The sequence below is a fragment of the Salvelinus alpinus genome, chromosome 4 (genome assembly GCF_045679555.1).
Source record: "Salvelinus alpinus chromosome 4, SLU_Salpinus.1, whole genome shotgun sequence".
NCBI lineage: Eukaryota > Metazoa > Chordata > Actinopteri > Salmoniformes > Salmonidae > Salvelinus > Salvelinus alpinus.
Window position 1 is genome coordinate 15565015 of NC_092089.1, and position 19369 is coordinate 15584383.

The window sequence follows — 19369 nt, forward strand, 5'->3', positions numbered from 1 at the left end:
ACATCTCCAGGTTATATCTATAGACTTAGTACATCACCAGGTTCTATCTATAGACTTAGTACATCTCCAGGTTCTATCTATAGACTTAGTACATCTCCAGGTTATATCTATAGACTTAGTACATCACCAGGTTCTATCTATAGACTTAGTACATCTCCAGGTTCTATCTATAGACTTAGTACATCTCCAGGTTCTATCTATAGACTTAGTACATCTCCAGGTTATATCTATAGACTTAGTACATCTCCAGGTTATATCTATAGACTTAGTACAGGTTCTATCTATAGACTTAGTACATCACCAGGTTCTATCTATAGACTTAGTACATCTCCAGGTTCTATCTATAGACTTAGTACATCTCCAGGTTATATCTATAGACTTAGTACATCACCAGGTTCTATCTATAGACTTAGTACATCTCCAGGTTCTATCTATAGACTTAGTACATCTCCAGGTTATATCTATAGACTTAGTACAGGTTAGATCTATAGACTTAGTACATCACCAGGTTCTATCTATAGACTTAGTACATCTCCAGGTTCTATCTATAGACTTAGTACATCTCCAGGTTATATCTATAGACTTAGTACATCTCCAGGTTATATCTATAGACTTAGTACATCTCCAGGTTATATCTATAGACTTAGTACATCTCCAGGTTATATCTATAGACTTAGTACATCTCCAGGTTATATCTATAGACTTAGTACATCTCCAGGTTATATCTATAGACTTAGTACATCTCCAGGTTATATCTATAGACTTAGTACAGGTTAGATCTATAGACTTAGTACATCACCAGGTTCTATCTATAGACTTAGTACATCTCCAGGTTATATCTATAGACTTAGTACAGGTTAGATCTATAGACTTAGTACATCACCAGGTTCTATCTATAGACTTAGTACATCTCCAGGTTCTATCTATAGACTTAGTACATCTCCAGGTTATATCTATAGACTTAGTACATCTCCAGGTTATATCTATAGACTTAGTACATCTCCAGGTTATATCTATAGACTTAGTACATCTCCAGGTTATATCTATAGACTTAGTACATCTCCAGGTTATATCTATAGACTTAGTACATCTCCAGGTTATATCTATAGACTTAGTACATCTCCAGGTTCTATCTATAGACTTAGTACATCTCCAGGTTATATCTATAGACTTAGTACATCTCCAGGTTATATCTATAGACTTAGTACATCTCCAGGTTATATCTATAGACTTAGTACATCTCCAGGTTCTATCTATAGACTTAGTTCATCTCCAGGTTATATCTATAGACTTAGTACATCTCCAGGTCATATCCACACACACACACACACACACACACACACACACACACACACACACACACACACACACACACACACACACACACACACACACACACACACACACACACACACACACACACACACACACACACACACACACACACACACACACAGGCACAGAAGGGAGGATGTGGTGGATCTGTTCTGTGTTGATGGGAGATGATGGGATGAAGAAGGAGAGGAGAGGAGGGGTGTGGTCTCCCCCCAAACCACTCTCCCCCGACTCTCCCCCGCATCCCCGCCCTCCCTGGTTGCCACGGGTGCCAGCACATCTGAAAGGTCTCATCACACATAAATGGGATTAATGCAACGGGCCCATCGGCAATCATTAGACATTCTGTTTTAACCAACCACACCACCACCACCACCACCACCACCACCACCACCACCACTACTACTACTACTAAAAACAAGCATTTCAGTTTCTCCCATTTCTCCTGTTTGTAAATGATTAAAAAGGGATAGAAAAGTGTAGAACATCTCTGAGGGGTGGATCTGGAGAAAGAGGAAGTAGGGGAATAGAAATAGAAGATGACAAACGGGACATAAAAGGATTGAAGCTGAGGGACATTCGTGTAACAGGCTTAGACGCTGAGGAATGATGCTTTGTCTCTGGTTCCGAGTCCCAAACGGTACCCCCTATTAGCAATGTAAATGCACTTCCTGGTCAAAAGAAGTGAACCACGTAGGAGAATAGGGTGCCATTTTGGGATGCAGTCTCTCTCTCTTCATCCTTGGAGTATGAAATCACAGCTTGTCAAGTTGTAATAACTGTTTACCACATGCTGAGTGCAATTAGACCAAAAAAAAAGATCACTTCCTGCCTTGGACCGCAAGACTCGTACACAGATTCTGTACACACACACAGATTCTGTACATATTTAGAGCTCGGGCTTGTTGTTTTTTGTTGTTGTTTCAGCGGTTCCATTATGGGAGAGAATGAACACCAAAATAAACTTAGCTTCTCTAGTAAAGTACTTTCAATATAGCATTTTCTGCAATGAACTCTCTGGACTCTCTCACCTCTCTGAACTCTGAACTCTCTGAACTCTGGACTCTCTGAACTCTATTGACTCTCTGAACTCTGAACTCTCTGAACTCTGGACTCTGGACTCTCTGAACTCTGGACTCTCTGAACTCTATTGACTCTCTGAACTCTGGACTCTCTGAACTCTCTGAACTCTTAACTCTCTGGACTCTCTGGACTCTCTGGACTCTGAACTCTTTGAACTCTGGACTCTATTGACTCTCTGAACTCTGAACTCTCGGAACTCTCTGGACTCTCTGAACTCTCTGGACTCTGGACTCTCTGGACTCTCTGGGCTCTCTGAACTCTCTGGACTCTCTGAACTCTCTGGACTCTGGACTCTCTGGACTCTCTGATAATACAGATTCACCACATATCATTACTAATCAGGTTTACCTCAAAACAGTCTATATCAGATGAATGCTTAATGAACTTACACTATATATAAACAAACAGTATGTGGACATCCCTTCAGTTTAGTGGACTAGGATATTTCTGCCACACCTGTTGCTGACAGGTGTATAAAACCGAGCACACATCCATGCAATCTCCATAGACAAACATTGACTGTAGAATGGCATTACTGAAGAGCTCAGTGACTTTCAACGTGGCACCGTCATAGGATGCCACCTTTCCAACAAGTCACTTTGTCAAATTTCTGCGCTGACAGAGCTGACCCGGTCAACTGTAAGTGCTGTTAATATGAAGAGAAAACATCTTGGAGCAACAACGGCTCAGCCGCAAAGTGGTAAGCCACACAAGCTCAAAGAATGGAACTGCCGAATGCTGAAGCGCATAGAGCTTAAAAATCACCTGTCCTCGGTTGCAACACTCACTACCGAGTTCCAAACTGCCTCTGGAAGCAACGTCAGCACAAAAACTGATCATTGGGAGCTTCATGAAATGGGTTTCCATGGCCGAGCAGCCGCACACAAGCCTAAGATTCTCCTGGATGCCAGGAGAACGCTACCTGCCCCAATCCACTGCACCAACTGTAAAGTTTGGTGGAGGAGGAATAATGGTCTGGGGCTATTTTTCACAGTTCGGGCCCCTTAGTTCCAGTTAAGGGAAATCTTAACGCAACAGCATTATATTACATTCTAGATGATTCTGTGCTTCCAACTTTGTGGCAACATTTTGGGGAAGGCCTTTTCCTGTTTCATCATGACAATGCCCCCATGCACAAAGCGACGTCCATACAGAAATTGTTTGTCGAGATCAGTGTGGAAGAACTTGACTGGCCTGCAAAGTGCCCTGACCTCAACCACATCGAACACCTTTGGGATGAATTGGAACGTCGACTGCGAGCCAGGCCTAATCGCCCAACATCAGTGCCCGACCTCACTAATGATGGTATGGCTGAAAGGAAGCAAGTCCCCGCAGCAATGTTCCAACATCTAGTGGAAAGCCTTCCCAGAAGAGTGGAGGCTGTTATATCAGCAAAAGGGGGACCAACTCCATATTAACGGCAATGATTTTGGAAGGAGATGTTCGATGAGCAGGTGTCCACATACTTTTGGTCATGTAGTGTACGTAGGAACCAAACAGGAAGGGGGATATGATGTGAATGACCATCCGTTTGTGGCTGTGGACCGTGGTCTGGCTGTGACCCGGCGGTCGTGGTCATCTCTGTAGTGTTGAGAAAGATGTGGTGGAGTCACTATTGAACTAGCTTCCTGCTCTTTAACCAATTATTATGCACATATCATCAATGCAGATCCCCACGCAGAGTCGTACAGGAGTACATTAACGTCCCCTTAACTACATCCCATAAGGCTTGTTGATACTACGAGGGCACGTCTGATAGAGAAAATACTGGCAGATAAACAAATATAGAAACAACAAGCACTACTGGGAACTGGGGAACACTTTACCACCATGTGTCATCGACTATGTACTTGTTTAACTTCCTGTTATCAGTTAGTGTTGTATTTCCTCTTATCAGTTAGTGTTGTATTTCCTGTTATCATAGTGTTGTATTTCCTCTTATCATAGTGTTGTATTTCCTGTTATCATAGTGTTGTATTTCCTCTTATCATAGTGTTGTATTTCCTCTTATCATAGTGTTGTATTTCCTCTTATCATAGTGTTGTATTTCCTCTTATCATAGTGTTGTATTTCCTCTTATCATAGTGTTATACTTCCTGTTATCAGTTAGTGTTGTATTTCCTCTTATCAGTAAGTGTTGTATTTCCTCTTATCATAGTGTTGTATTTCCTGTTATCATAGTGTTGTATTTCCTCTTATCATAGTGTTGTATTTCCTCTTATCATAGTGTTGTATTTCCTCTTATCATAGTGTTGTATTTCCTCTTATCATAGTGTTGTATTTCCTCTTATCATAGTGTTATACTTCCTGTTATCAGTTAGTGTTGTATTTCCTCTTATCAGTAAGTGTTGTATTTCCTCTTATCATAGTGTTGTATTTCCTGTTATCATAGTGTTGTATTTCCTCTTATCATAGTGTTGTATTTCCTCTTATCATAGTGTTGTATTTCCTCTTATCATAGTGTTGTATTTCCTCTTATCATAGTGTTATACTTCCTGTTATCAGTTAGTGTTGTATTTCCTCTTATCAGTAAGTGTTGTATTTCCTCTTATCATAGTGTTGTATTTCCTGTTATCATAGTGTTGTATTTCCTCTTATCATAGTGTTGTATTTCCTCTTATCATAGTGTTGTATTTCCTCTTATCATAGTGTTGTATTTCCTCTTATCATAGTGTTGTATTTCCTCTTATCAGTTAGTGTTGTATTTCCTCTTATCATAGTGTTGTATTTCCTCTTATCAGTTAGTGTTGTATTTCCTCTTATCAGTTAGTGTTGTATTTCCTCTTATCATAGTGTTGTATTTCCTCTTATCATAGTGTTGTATTTCCTCTTATCATAGTGTTGTATTTCCTCTTATCAGTTAGTGTTGTATTTCCTCTTATCATAGTGTTGTATTTCCTCTTATCATAGTGTTGTATTTCCTCTTATCATAGTGTTGTATTTCCTCTTATCATAGTGTTGTATTTCCTCTTATCATAGTGTTGTATTTCCTCTTATCAGTTAGTGTTGTATTTCCTCTTATCATAGTGTTGTATTTCCTCTTATCATAGTGTTGTATTTCCTCTTATCATAGTGTTGTATTTCCTCTTATCAGTTAGTGTTGTATTTCCTCTTATCATAGTGTTGTATTACCTGTTATCAGTTAGTGTTGTATTTCCTCTTATCATAGTGTTGTATTTCCTCATATCAGTTAGTGTTGTATTTCCTCTTATCATAGTGTTGTATTTCCTCTTATCATAGTGTTGTATTTCCTCTTATCATAGTGTTGTATTTCCTCTTATCATAGTGTTGTATTTCCTCTTATCAGTTAGTGTTGTATTTCCTCTTATCATAGTGTTGTATTTCCTCTTATCATAGTGTTGTATTTCCTCTTATCATAGTGTTGTATTTCCTCTTATCATAGTGTTGTATTTCCTCTTATCATAGTGTTGTATTTCCTCTTATCAGTTAGTGTTGTATTTCCTCTTATCAGTTAGTGTTGTATTTCCTGTTATCAGTTAGTGTTGTATTTCCTCTTATCATAGTGTTGTATTTCCTGTTATCATAGTGTTGTACTTCCTGTTATCAGTTAGTGTTGTATTTCCTCTTATCATAGTGTTGTATATCCTCTTATCATAGTGTTGTATTTCCTGTTATCATAGTGTTGTAATTCCTCTTATCATAGTGTTGTATTTCCTGTTATCAGTTAGTGTTGTATTTCCTCTTATCAGTTAGTGTTGTATTTCCTCTTATCATAGTGTTGTATTTCCTGTTATCAGTTAGTGTTGTATTTCCTCTTATCAGTTAGTGTTGTATATCCTCTTATCATAGTGTTGTATTTCCTCTTATCAGTTAGTGTTGTATTTCCTCTTATCAGTTAGTGTTGTATATCCTCTTATCAGTTAGTGTTGTATTTCCTCTTATCAGTTAGTGTTGTATTTCCTCTTATCATAGTGTTGTATTTCCTCTTATCAGTTAGTGTTGTATTTCCTGTTATCAGTTAGTGTTGTATTTCCTCTTATCAGTTAGTGTTGTATATCCTCTTATCATAGTGTTGTATTTCCTCTTATTATAGTGTTGTATTTCCTCTTATCAGTTAGTGTTGTATTTCCTCTTATCAGTTAGTGTTGTATTTCCTCTTATCAGTTAGTGTTGTATTTCCTGTTATCAGTTAGTGTTGTATTTCCTCTTATCATAGTGTTGTATTTCCTCTTATCATAGTGTTGTACTTCCTGTTATCAGTTAGTGTTGTATTTCCTCTTATCAGTTAGTGTTGTATTTCCTCTTATCATAGTGTTGTATTTCCTCTTATCATAGTGTTGTATTTCCTCTTATCATAGTGTTGTATTTCCTCTTATCAGTTAGTGTTGTATTTCCTCTTATCAGTAAGTGTTGTATTTCCTCTTATCATAGTGTTGTATTTCCTCTTATCAGTTAGTGTTGTATTTCCTCTTATCATAGTGTTGTATTTCCTCTTATCATAGTGTTGTATTTCCTCTTATCATAGTGTTGTATTTCCTGTTATCAGTTAGTGTTGTATTTCCTCTTATCATAGTGTTGTATTTCCTCTTATCATAGTGTTGTATTTCCTGTTATCAGTTAGTGTTGTATTTCCTCTTATCAGTTAGTGTTGTATTTCCTCTTATCATAGTGTCGTATTTCCTGTTATCAGTTAGTGTTGTATTTCCTGTTATCAGTTAGTGTTGTATTTCCTCTTATCATGGTGTTGTATTTCCTCTTATCAGTTAGTGTTGTATTTCCTCTTATCAGTTAGTGTTGTATTTCCTTTTATCATAGTGTTGTATTTCCTGTTATCAGTTAGTGTTGTATTTCCTCTTATCATAGTGTTTTATTTCCTCTTATCATAGTGTTGTATTTCCTCTTATCAGTCAGTGTTGTATTTCCTCTTATCATAGTGTTGTATTTCCTCTTATCATAGTGTTGTATTTCCTCTTATCATAGTGTTGTATTTCCTGTTATCAGTTAGTGTTGTATTTCCTCTTATCATAGTGTTTTATTTCCTCTTATCATAGTGTTGTATTTCCTCTTATCATAGTGTTGTATTTCCTCTTATCATAGTGTTGTATATCCTCTTATCAGTTAGTGTTGTATTTCCTGTTATCAGTTAGTGTTGTATTTCCTCTTATCGTAGTGTTGTATTTCCTCTTATCGTAGTGTTGTATTTCCTCTTATCATAGTGTTGTATTTCCTCTTATCATAGTGTTGTATATCCTCTTATCAGTTAGTGTTGTATTTCCTCTTATCAGTCAGTGTTGTATTTCCTGTTATCAGTTAGTGTTGTATTTCCTCTTATCATAGTGTTGTATATCCTCTTATCATAGTGTTGTATTTCCTCTTATCATAGTGTTGTATTTCCTCTTATCAGTTAGTGTTGTATTTCCTCTTATCATAGTGTTGTATTTCCTCTTATCAGTTAGTGTTGTATTTCCTCTTATCATAGTGTTGTATTTCCTCTTATCATAGTGTTGTATTTCCTCTTATCATAGTGTTGTATTTCCTCTTATCAGTTAGTGTTGTATTTCCTCCTATCAGTTAGTGTTGTATTTCCTGTTATCAGTTAGTGTTGTATTTCCTCTTATCATAGTGTTGTATTTCCTGTTATCATAGTGTTGTACTTCCTGTTATCAGTTAGTGTTGTATTTCCTCTTATCATAGTGTTGTATATCCTCTTATCATAGTGTTGTATATCCTCTTATCATAGTGTTGTATTTCCTGTTATCATAGTGTTGTATTTCCTCTTATCATAGTGTTGTATTTCCTGTTATCATAGTGTTGTATTTCCTCTTATCATAGTGTTGTATTTCCTGTTATCAGTTAGTGTTGTATTTCCTCTTATCAGTTAGTGTTGTATATCCTCTTATCATAGTGTTGTATTTCCTCTTATCAGTTAGTGTTGTATTTCCTCTTATCAGTTAGTGTTGTATATCCTCTTATCAGTTAGTGTTGTATTTCCTCTTATCAGTTAGTGTTGTATTTCCTCTTATCATAGTGTTGTATTTCCTCTTATCAGTTAGTGTTGTATTTCCTGTTATCAGTTAGTGTTGTATTTCCTCTTATCATAGTGTTGTATTTCCTCTTATTATAGTGTTGTATTTCCTCTTATCAGTTAGTGTTGTATTTCCTCTTATCAGTTAGTGTTGTATTTCCTGTTATCATAGTGTTGTATTTCCTGTTATCAGTTAGTGTTGTATTTCCTGTTATCATAGTGTTGTATTTCCTCTTATCAGTTAGTGTTGTATTTCCTCTTATCAGTTAGTGTTGTATTTCCTGTTATCATAGTGTTGTATTTCCTCTTATCAGTTAGTGTTGTATTTCCTCTTATCAGTTAGTGTTGTATTTCCTGTTATCAGTTAGTGTTGTATTTCCTCTTATCATAGTGTTGTATTTCCTCTTATCAGTTAGTGTTGTATTTCCTCTTATCAGTTAGTGTTGTATTTCCTGTTATCAGTTAGTGTTGTATTTCCTCTTATCATAGTGTTGTATTTCCTCTTATCAGTTAGTGTTGTATTTCCTCTTATCAGTTAGTGTTGTATTTCCTGTTATCATAGTGTTGTATTTCCTCTTATCAGTTAGTGTTGTATATCCTCTTATCAGTTAGTGTTGTATTTCCTCTTATCATAGTGTTGTACTTCCTGTTATCAGTTAGTGTTGTATTTCCTCTTATCAGTTAGTGTTGTATTTCCTGTTATCATAGTGTTGTATTTCCTCTTATCATAGTGTTGTATTTCTTCTTATCATAGTGTTGTATTTCCTCTTATCATAGTGTTGTATTTCCTCTTATCAGTTAGTGTTGTATTTCCTCTTATCAGTTAGTGTTGTATTTCCTCTTATCAGTTAGTGTTGTATTTCCTCTTATCAGTTAGTGTTGTATTTCCTCTTATCATAGTGTTGTATTTCCTCTTATCAGTTAGTGTTGTATTTCCTCTTATCATAGTGTTGTATTTCCTCTTATCATAGTGTCGTATTTCCTGTTATCAGTTAGTGTTGTATTTCCTGTTATCATAGTGTCGTATTTCCTGTTATCAGTTAGTGTTGTATTTCCTCTTATCATAGTGTTGTATTTCCTCTTATCAGTTAGTTTTGTATTTCCTCTTATCAGTTAGTGTTGTATTTCCTCTTATCATAGTGTTGTATTTCCTCTTATCAGTTAGTGTTGTATTTCCTCTTATCAGTTAGTGTTGTATTTCCTCTTATCATAGTGTTGTATTTCCTCTTATCATAGTGTCGTATTTCCTGTTATCAGTTAGTGTTGTATTTCCTGTTATCATAGTGTCGTATTTCCTGTTATCAGTTAGTGTTGTATTTCCTCTTATCATAGTGTCGTATTTCCTGTTATCAGTTAGTGTTGTATTTCCTGTTATCAGTTAGTGTTGTATTTCCTCTTATCAGTTAGTGTTGTAAATCCTCTTATCATAGTGTTGTATTTCCTCTTATCATATTGTTGTATTTCCTCTTATCAGTTAGTGTTGTATTTCCTCTTATCAGTTAGTGTTGTATTTCCTCTTATCATAGTGTTGTATTTCCTCTTATCATAGTGTTGTATTTCCTGTTATCAGTTAGTGTTGTATTTCCTCTTATCATAGTGTCGTATTTCCTGTTATCAGTTAGTGTTGTATTTCCTCTTATCAGTTAGTGTTGTATTTCCTCTTATCATAGTGTCGTATTTCCTGTTATCAGTTAGTGTTGTATTTCCTCTTATCATAGTGTTGTATTTCCAATTATCATAGTGTTGTATTTCCAATTATCATAGTGTTGTTGTTTAGCCTTCTTCTTAGTCCATACAGTGTATGTTCATAATGTTCAAGTGTTTTCTCTTTGTTAAGTAAAGAAGGCCCCTCCGTATCTTGTCAAAGTCAATAAAAAAAGTAGACATAGGGAAAAGGGTACCATTTGGTCCTGGTCAAAAGTAGTGCACTACATAGGGAAAAGGGTTCCATTTGGTCCAGGTCAAAAGTAGTGCACTACATAGGGAAAAGGGTTCCATTTGGTCCTGGTCAAAAGTAGTGCACTATATAGGGAAAAGGGTTCCATTTGGTCCTGGTCAAAAGTAGTGCACTACATAGGGAAAAGGGTTCCATTTGGTCCTGGTCAAAAGTAGTGCACTATATAGGGAAAAGAGTACCATTTGGTCCTGGTCAAAAGTAGTGCACTACATAGGGAAAAGGGTTCCATTTGGTCCTGGTCAAAAGTAGTGCACTATATAGGGAAAAGGGTTCCATTTGGTCCTGGTCAAAAGTAGTGCACTATATAGGGAAAAGGGTTCGATTTGGTCCTGGTCAAAAGTAGTGCATTATATAGGGAAAATGGTTCCATTTGGTCCTGGTCAAAAGTAGTGCACTATATAGGGAAAAGGGTTCCATTTGGTCCTGGTCAGAAGTAGTGCACTATATAGGGAAAAGGGTTCCATTTGGTCCTGGTCAAAAGTAGTGCACTATATAGGGAAAAGGGTTCCATTTGGTCCTGGTCAAAAGTAGTGCACTATATAGGGGAAAGGGTTCCATTTGGTCCTGGTCAAAAGTAGTGCACTATATAGGGGAAAGGGTTCCATTTGGTCCTGGTCAAAAGTAGTGCACTATATAGGGGAAAGGGTTCCATTTGGTCCTGGTCAAAAGTAGTGCACTATATAGGGAAAAGGGTTCCATTTGGTCCTGGTCAAAAGTAGTGCACTATATAGGGAAAAGTGTACCATTTGGTCCTGGTACAAAAGTAGTGCACTATATAGGGGAAAAGGTTTGATTTGGGAATAACACATTCTGATTGCCTAGATGTGGTGTAATAAGACACAGAGACAGAAATAACTTCCATTCTTCTCCAATTAGGTCTGTCATCCTACTGGTTAATGATGTGTTCTATGTATAAAAACAATGGATAGAACAAGACCTATTAAAGCAGAGAAATATTCAAGCAGTGATATACTGTAGGTGTGCAGCAGAGTAGCATTCATTAGCGTAGTAGTGAACACTATGTGGAGCTGGGGCAGTAATGTAATGTGGGAGGGAGGGAGGGAGGGAGGGAGGGAGGGAGGGAGGGAGGGAGGGAGGGAGGGAGGGAGGGAGGGAGGGAGGGAGGGAGGGGAGAAAGTGGATCTGACAGGTAACAATATTGTTATTTGTCTAAATGATTCTCTGACATTCATCTTTTTAAATGTTAATTCACTCCACTTCCTCTTGTCACCCCAGGCAGAATGGATTCCAGCAAAACTGATTTGAGTGAGGTCCTCAATCTCCACTTATTAAACAATATGACATTACCTGGAAGGAAACCGGGCCGGGCCCATTGCACTGTCATGTTAGTTAGAGACGCTTTTGAGGCTTTTCTGATTACAGGGCGTTAGACTAGGGTTCCCATAGGGATCCCTCAAGACTCGGTCCTCGCACCACTGAAGTTTAAGCCAATCAGAACGACCCCAGCTGCATACATGATGAATGAATGTCACTACAGAGCGACACACTACTGACTCCTGGAACTAACTTATATTACTGACTTCATGTTGTTTGTTGATGTTACATCTTGACACATTGAAGTGACTGGAAATCACATTATTTTAATGATTGGGCTGAGTGTTGTCTCACAAGAAACTTATCCACTACTGATAAAGGTGAGATCCTTATCCACTACTGATAAAGGTGAGATCCTTATCCACTACTGATAAAGGTGAGATCCTTATCCACTACTGATAAAGGTAAGATCCTTATCCACTACTGATAAAGGTGAGATCCTTATCCATTACTGATAAAGGTAAGATCCTTATCCACTACTGATAAAGGTGAGATCCTTATCCACTACTGATAAAGGTGAGATCCTTATCCACTACTGATAAATGTGAGATCCTTATCCACTACTGATAAAGGTAAGATCCTTATCCACTACTGATAAAGGTGAGATCCTTATCCACTACTGATAAAGGTGAGATCCTTATCCACTACTGATAAAGGTGAGATCCTTATCCACTACTGATACAGGTGAGCTCCTTATCCACTACTGATAAAGGTGAGATCCTTATCCACTACTGATAAAGGTGAGATCCTTATCCACTACTGATACAGGTGATATCCTTATCCACTACTGATAAAGGTGAGATCCTTATCCACTACTGATAAAGGTGAGATCCTTATCCACTACTGATAAAGGTGAGCTCCTTATCCACTACTGATAAAGGTGAGATCCTTATCCACTACTGATAACGGTGAGCTCCTTATCCACTACTGATAAAGGTGAGATCCTTATCCACTACTGATAAAGGTGAGACCCTTATCCACTACTGATAAAGGTGAGATCCTTATCCACTACTGATAAAGGTGAGATCCGTATCCACTACTGATAAAGGTGAGATCCTTATCCACTACTGATAAAGGTGAGATCCTTATCCACTACTGATAAAGGTGAGATCCTTATCCACTACTGATAAAGGTAAGATCATTATCCACCACTGATAACGGTAAGATCCTTATCCACTACTGATAAAGGTAAGATCATTATCCACTACTGATAAAGGTGAGATCCTTATCCACTACTGATAAAGGTAAGATCCTTATCCACTACTGATAAAGGTAGGATCCTTATCCACTACTGATAAAGGTGAGATCCTTATCCATTACTGATAAAGGTAAGATCCTTATCCATTACTGATAAAGGTGAGATCCTTATCCACTACTGATAAAGGTGAGATCCTTATCCACTACTGATAAAGGTAAGGCTGGATAGCTGAGGGAGTGTTTGACTGTGTCCCAAACGGCCTATTCCCTTTATAGTGCACCCATAGGGCTCTGGTCAAAAGTAGTGCACTATAAAGGGAATAGGGTGCCAAGTAGTGCACTATAAAGGGAAACAGGGTGCCATTTGGGACACAGCCTTTGAAATCATCAGGCTGAAATGTTTGCTCTTACGGCTCTTAACTTAACAATGATGAGCCAATTAGGATGTTCTTCTAGGGGAGAATTCAGACGCCAGTTAAGTGTGAGTAAATGGAATGTAAATCACTTTTTCTGCACTTTCCTCTCTACGTGTATTCTGACCTTGAATTTAAACATGACAACAGTACGCTATTCACCCGCTATGCACCCGCTGTTCACCCACTATTCACCCGCTATGCACCCGCGATGCACCCGCTGTTCACCCACTATTCGTTGGGGCGGAGATCAGAGAAATCAAGGTGTGGCGGAGGCGTGTCTACAGATACGTCGTATTCTGACCGTGACTTAATTCCCTCATAATTCCACCACCTCTACGCACAATGAACCCGTGAATAACGTCTAGCAACCTGTCGGTTCCAAGTGGAACAAGACCTCGCTCTCTTTTTCCCCAATAGAAATGACAGCATTTCCATGCACTGTCATTAATACATTGACAAGAGCTATTGATAAGAGCCAGGTAAATGAGTCAGCTGTTTGGATCAGGGGATTGTAAATATAAATTACATTTGTTTTAGATCTAGTTTACCTTATGAACGCCGGAGACAAATGTGAAACCAGTCATACCGGCGGCAAACTGAAGCTTATCGACATATCACCTTTTCCACAGTGAAGTTTATGAAACGCTGGATTTATAACCTGCAGGGATGACATTTAGAGACTCAAGCTATAGGCTTCTGTAGCTTTTCACAAATGACATTAGGCCTATAGCACCAAACATAACAAGTTAATTTATTTCCAGAATGCATTAATTGGGCTATATTTATAAATGATTTGTATTGGGTTAATTATTAGCCACTATCGATAGCCACCGTCAGTTCAACCAACATATATTTTATAACTGTCACTTTTAGTGTTAGTTTCCTTATATTTTGCATTATTCCATTCCATCGTTAGGTTAACTTTCTTTCCTCTGTCACGTTCGTGTGGTTGTTCCTAAAGATCGCTAGCAATAGTGGATCATATTAGGTTAACGTATTACAAGTTGTGAAATAATTTGGGACGTGTAGCCTATTGGATCGTTACGGAACGCTGATTTAAACGTAGCCGTTTCAACCTGGAGCCTGGCGCGCGGTTCACGGCGGCTGGACCGCTGTCATACAGTTCCATGATTACTGAGGATTAGGGTACATTTATATTTATATTTACTTATAATGTTACATTTACATTTACATTTAAGTCATTTAGCAGACGCTCTTATCCAGAGCGACTTACAAATTGGAAAGTTCATACATATTCATCCTGGTCCCCCAGTGGGGAATGAACCCACAACCCTGGCGTTGCAAGCGCCATGCTCTACCAACTGAGCCACACGGGACCACATGTTCAAACCATTATTGTACCCTTTTCTCACCTTCCAATATTTAATGGATTGAAAAATGTAGGTTGAATCAAATCACTGTATTTTTTGATTCAATAATATATTTAGAGCGTAAGAGTTTTTTTTTTAATTATTCATAAATACTTTCCTAACGCTAAATAATATACAAGATCAGAGTATTTTTTAATCTACCAATTGGTGCTGAAAAGGAAATGAATATGCATGTCTTAACATTTACATAGCTTTCTTTAATTGATCGCTAATATTCTGAACCCCTTCTCTCCATATATTCTTGTGAGTCTGTCGAGAAAATTCTAATTAAAGGAACACAAACATTAAAGGGATGGCGTTAGATTAATGTACTTAAAACCCTAATGAATTAAAACTCTACAAAAAAAATTATATTGGCCAGAAAGTGGGAGGTTTTTCAGCAGTTGAATAAAATGTATTGAGGGCGTGCAAGAGGACCAAGCCTGCAAAGCCCGTTACACACCTGCATCGGGTAAGTCTGAATAACAACTACTGAGAAGTGCTTAGGAAAGCGAGTGTAGGAATGGTGTACATTTCCTCAGTCTGAATAGCAACTACTGAGAAGTGCTTAGGAAAAGCGAGTGTAGGAACGGTGTACGTTTCCTCAGTCTGAATCGGGCCCTTAGGGAGAAAATGGAGTTGATAATCCTCTGAGATGGTGAGCTGATCTCATTGACTGCCTGATTTAATAAACAACTTCTCTCAGTAGCTGACAGGACAGGACCGGACAAGATATGACAGGACCGGACAAGATATGACAGGACCGGACAGGATATGACAGGACCGGACAGGATATGACAGGACCGGACAGGATATGACAGGACCGGACAGGACAAGACCAGCCAGGACTGGACAAGACAGGACAGGACAAGACAGGACAGGACCGGACAGGATATGACATAACCGGACAGCACAGGACAGTACCGGACAGGATATGACATAACCGGACAGCACAGGACAGTACCGGACAGGATATGACATAACCGGACAGGATATGACATAACTGGACAGGATATGACATAACCGGACAGGATATGACAGGACATGACCGGACAAGACCAGCCAGGACAGGACATGACCGGATAAGACCAGCCAGGACAGGACATGACCGGATAAGACCAGCCAGGACAGGACATGACCGGACAAGACATGACCGGATAAGACCAGCCAGGACAGGACATGACCGGATAAGACCAGCCAGGACAGGACATGACCAGATAAGACCAGCCAGGACAGGACATGACCGGATAAGACCAGCCAGGACAGGACATGACCGGATAAGACCAGCCAGGACAGGACAAAAGACCATTTTCTTTTTTTGTTGTCTTAGTATTGTTATTGTCTATGGTTGTTTTGTATCGTGTTCTTTCAAGATGGACTGGAACAATCACAACCTCTTCTCTGGACTCTGCTGGAGGAAACGGTGAAGGGCATCGTTTAACAGAAACGTCTGGGGCTTTGAAAACAGGCATTTTCCCTCCATGAGATCATCGTTGGAAGGATAGAGGCTGGAGGTTTTACCTGGGATCTCCTAAGGCCATGGTTTAAAATGAGGCAATCTGGGCTCACAGCCTGCCAATTGTATTGTATTAGAAAGCTTATTGTCTCGGAAATCTTCTTGGCAACAAGCATTTTATTTTAATGTATTGTGAGAGCATAGGTCATCGACATTATTCTGAACGTAAAGAATTAACGGCAGTCGTTAAAATGGAAAATAACGGGGGGTTTTTCAACAGACACAGATTTATGTTACTTCAATATTGCTATGATACTAATGATTCATACAGCATGATACAATCTCTACACACACGCACGCACGCACGCACGCACGCACGCACGCACGCACGCACGCACGCACGCACACACACACACACACACACACACACACACACACACACACACACACACACACACACACACGCACACACACACACACACACACACGCACACGCAACTCCAATTAGACAAACTTTGGCAGCATTTATTTCTGCGTTAGTTAGACTGAAGGAATCGTACTGGGGGGGGACCAGCGGAGCCAGGAACCTGCAGGGCCCAGCAGAGTCGTTCGATGGGAACGTCGAAGGAGGGAAAGAGTGATGCACATTACCAGACAGATAGATGGTGGTAAAGAACCCACTGAGGACTCCTCTCTGAAACTAGCCTCTAAACAATGTTGATGAAAGTGCTGTAACCACACTAATGATGAACGAACCCCACAGGCACATCAGCACTTGTTACCCATCCACTTTAAAACGTTGCATCAGTCCGATCTACTCGTTATTGTGGAAGAGTGTTACATTTGACCACCGTGTTGTATCGTTATGGACGGAGAGGAAGGCTAAGTGAAATGATCACCCATACATTCACCTCCATCAACACAGAGTAGGGATGAGAAGGATAGTACATTCACCTCCATCAACACAGAGTAGGGATCAGACAGGATAGTACATTCACCCCCATCAACACAGAGTAGGGATGAGACAGGATAGTACATTCACCTCCATCAACACAGAGAAGGGTTGAGACAGGATAGTACATTCACCTCCATCAACACAGAGTAAGGATGAGACAGGATAGTACATTCACCTCCATCAACACAGAGTAGGGTTGAGACAGGATAGTACATTCACCTCCATCAACACAGAGTAGGGATGAGACAGGATAGTACATTCACCTCCATCAACACAGAGAAGGGTTGAGACAGGATAGTACATTCACCTCCATCAACACAGAGTAGGGATGAGACAGGATAGTACATTCACCTCCATCAACACAGAGTAAGGATGAGACAGGATAGTACATTCACCTCCATCAACACAGAGTAGGGTTGAGACAGGATAGTACATTCACCTCCACATCAACACAGAGTAGGGATGAGACAGGATAGTACATTCACCTCCATCAACACAGAGTAGGGATCAGACAGGATAGTACATTCCCCCCACATCAACACAGAGTAGGGATGAGACAGGATAGTACATTCACCTCCATCAACACAGAGTAGGGTTGAGACAGGATAGTACATTCACCCCCATCAACACAGAGTAGGGATGAGACAGGATAGTACATTCACCCCCCTATCAACACAGAGAAGGGTTGAGACAGGATAGTACATTCACCACCACATCAACACAGAGTAGGGATGAGACAGGATAGTACAATCACCTCCATCAACACAGAGTAGGGATCAGACAGGATAGTACATTCACCTCCACATCAACACAGAGTAGGGATGAGACAGGATAGTACATTCACCTCCATCAACACAGAGTAGGGATGAGACAGGATAGTACATTCACCTCCATCAACACAGAGAGGGGTTGAGACAGGATAGTACATTCACCTCCATCAACACAGAGTAGGGATGAGACAGGATAGTACATTCACCTCCATCAACACAGAGTAAGGATGAGACAGGATAGTACATTCACCTCCATCAACACAGAGTAGGGTTGAGACAGGATAGTACATTCACCTCCACATCAACACAGAGTAGGGATGAGACAGGATAGTACATTCACCTCCATCAACACAGAGTAGGGATCAGACAGGATAGTACATTCACCCCCACATCAACACAGAGTAGGGATGAGACAGGATAGTACATTCACCTCCATCAACACAGAGTAGGGTTGAGACAGGATAGTACATTCACCCCCATCAACACAGAGTAGGGATGAGACAGGATAGTACATTCACCCCCCTATCAACACAGAGAAGGGTTGAGACAGGATAGTACATTCACCACCACATCAACACAGCGTAGGGATGAGACAGGATAGTACATTCACCTCCATCAACACAGAGTAGGGATCAGACAGGATAGTACATTCACCTCCACATCAACACAGAGTAGGGATGAGACAGGATAGTACATTCAACTCCATCAACACAGAGTAGGGTTGAGACAGGATAGTACATTGACCTCCATCAACACAGAGTAGGGATGAGACAGGATAGTACATTCACCTCCCCATCAACACAGAGAAGGGATGAGACAGGATAGTACATTCACCTCCATCAACACAGAGTAGGGATGAGACAGGATAGTACATTCACCTCCCCATCAACACAGAGAAGGGTTGAGACAGGATAGTACATTCACCTCCATCAACACAGAGTAGGGATGAGACAGGATAGTACATTCACCCCCCCCCCCATCAACACAGAGTAGGGATGAGACAGGATAGTACATTCACCCCCGCAATCAACACAGAGTAGGGATGAGACAGGATAGTACATTCACCTCCCCATCAACACAGAGTAGGGTTGAGACAGGATAGTACATTCACCTCCATCAACACAGAGTAGGGATGAGACAGGATAGTACATTCACCCCCCCCCCATCAACACAGAGTAGGGATGAGACAGGATAGTACATTCACCCCCCCCCCCCCATCAACACAGAGTAGGGTTGAGACAGGATAGTACATTCACCCCCCCCCCCCCCCATCAACACAGAGTAGGGTTGAGACAGGATAGTACATTCACCTCCATCAACACAGAGTAGGGATGAGACAGGATAGTACATTCACCTCCATCAACACAGAGTAGGGATGAGACAGGATAGTACATTCACCTCCACATCAACACAGAGTAGGGTTGAGACAGGATAGTACATTCACCTCCATCAACACAGAGTAGGGATGAGACAGGATAGTACATTCACCTCCATCAACACAGAGTAAGG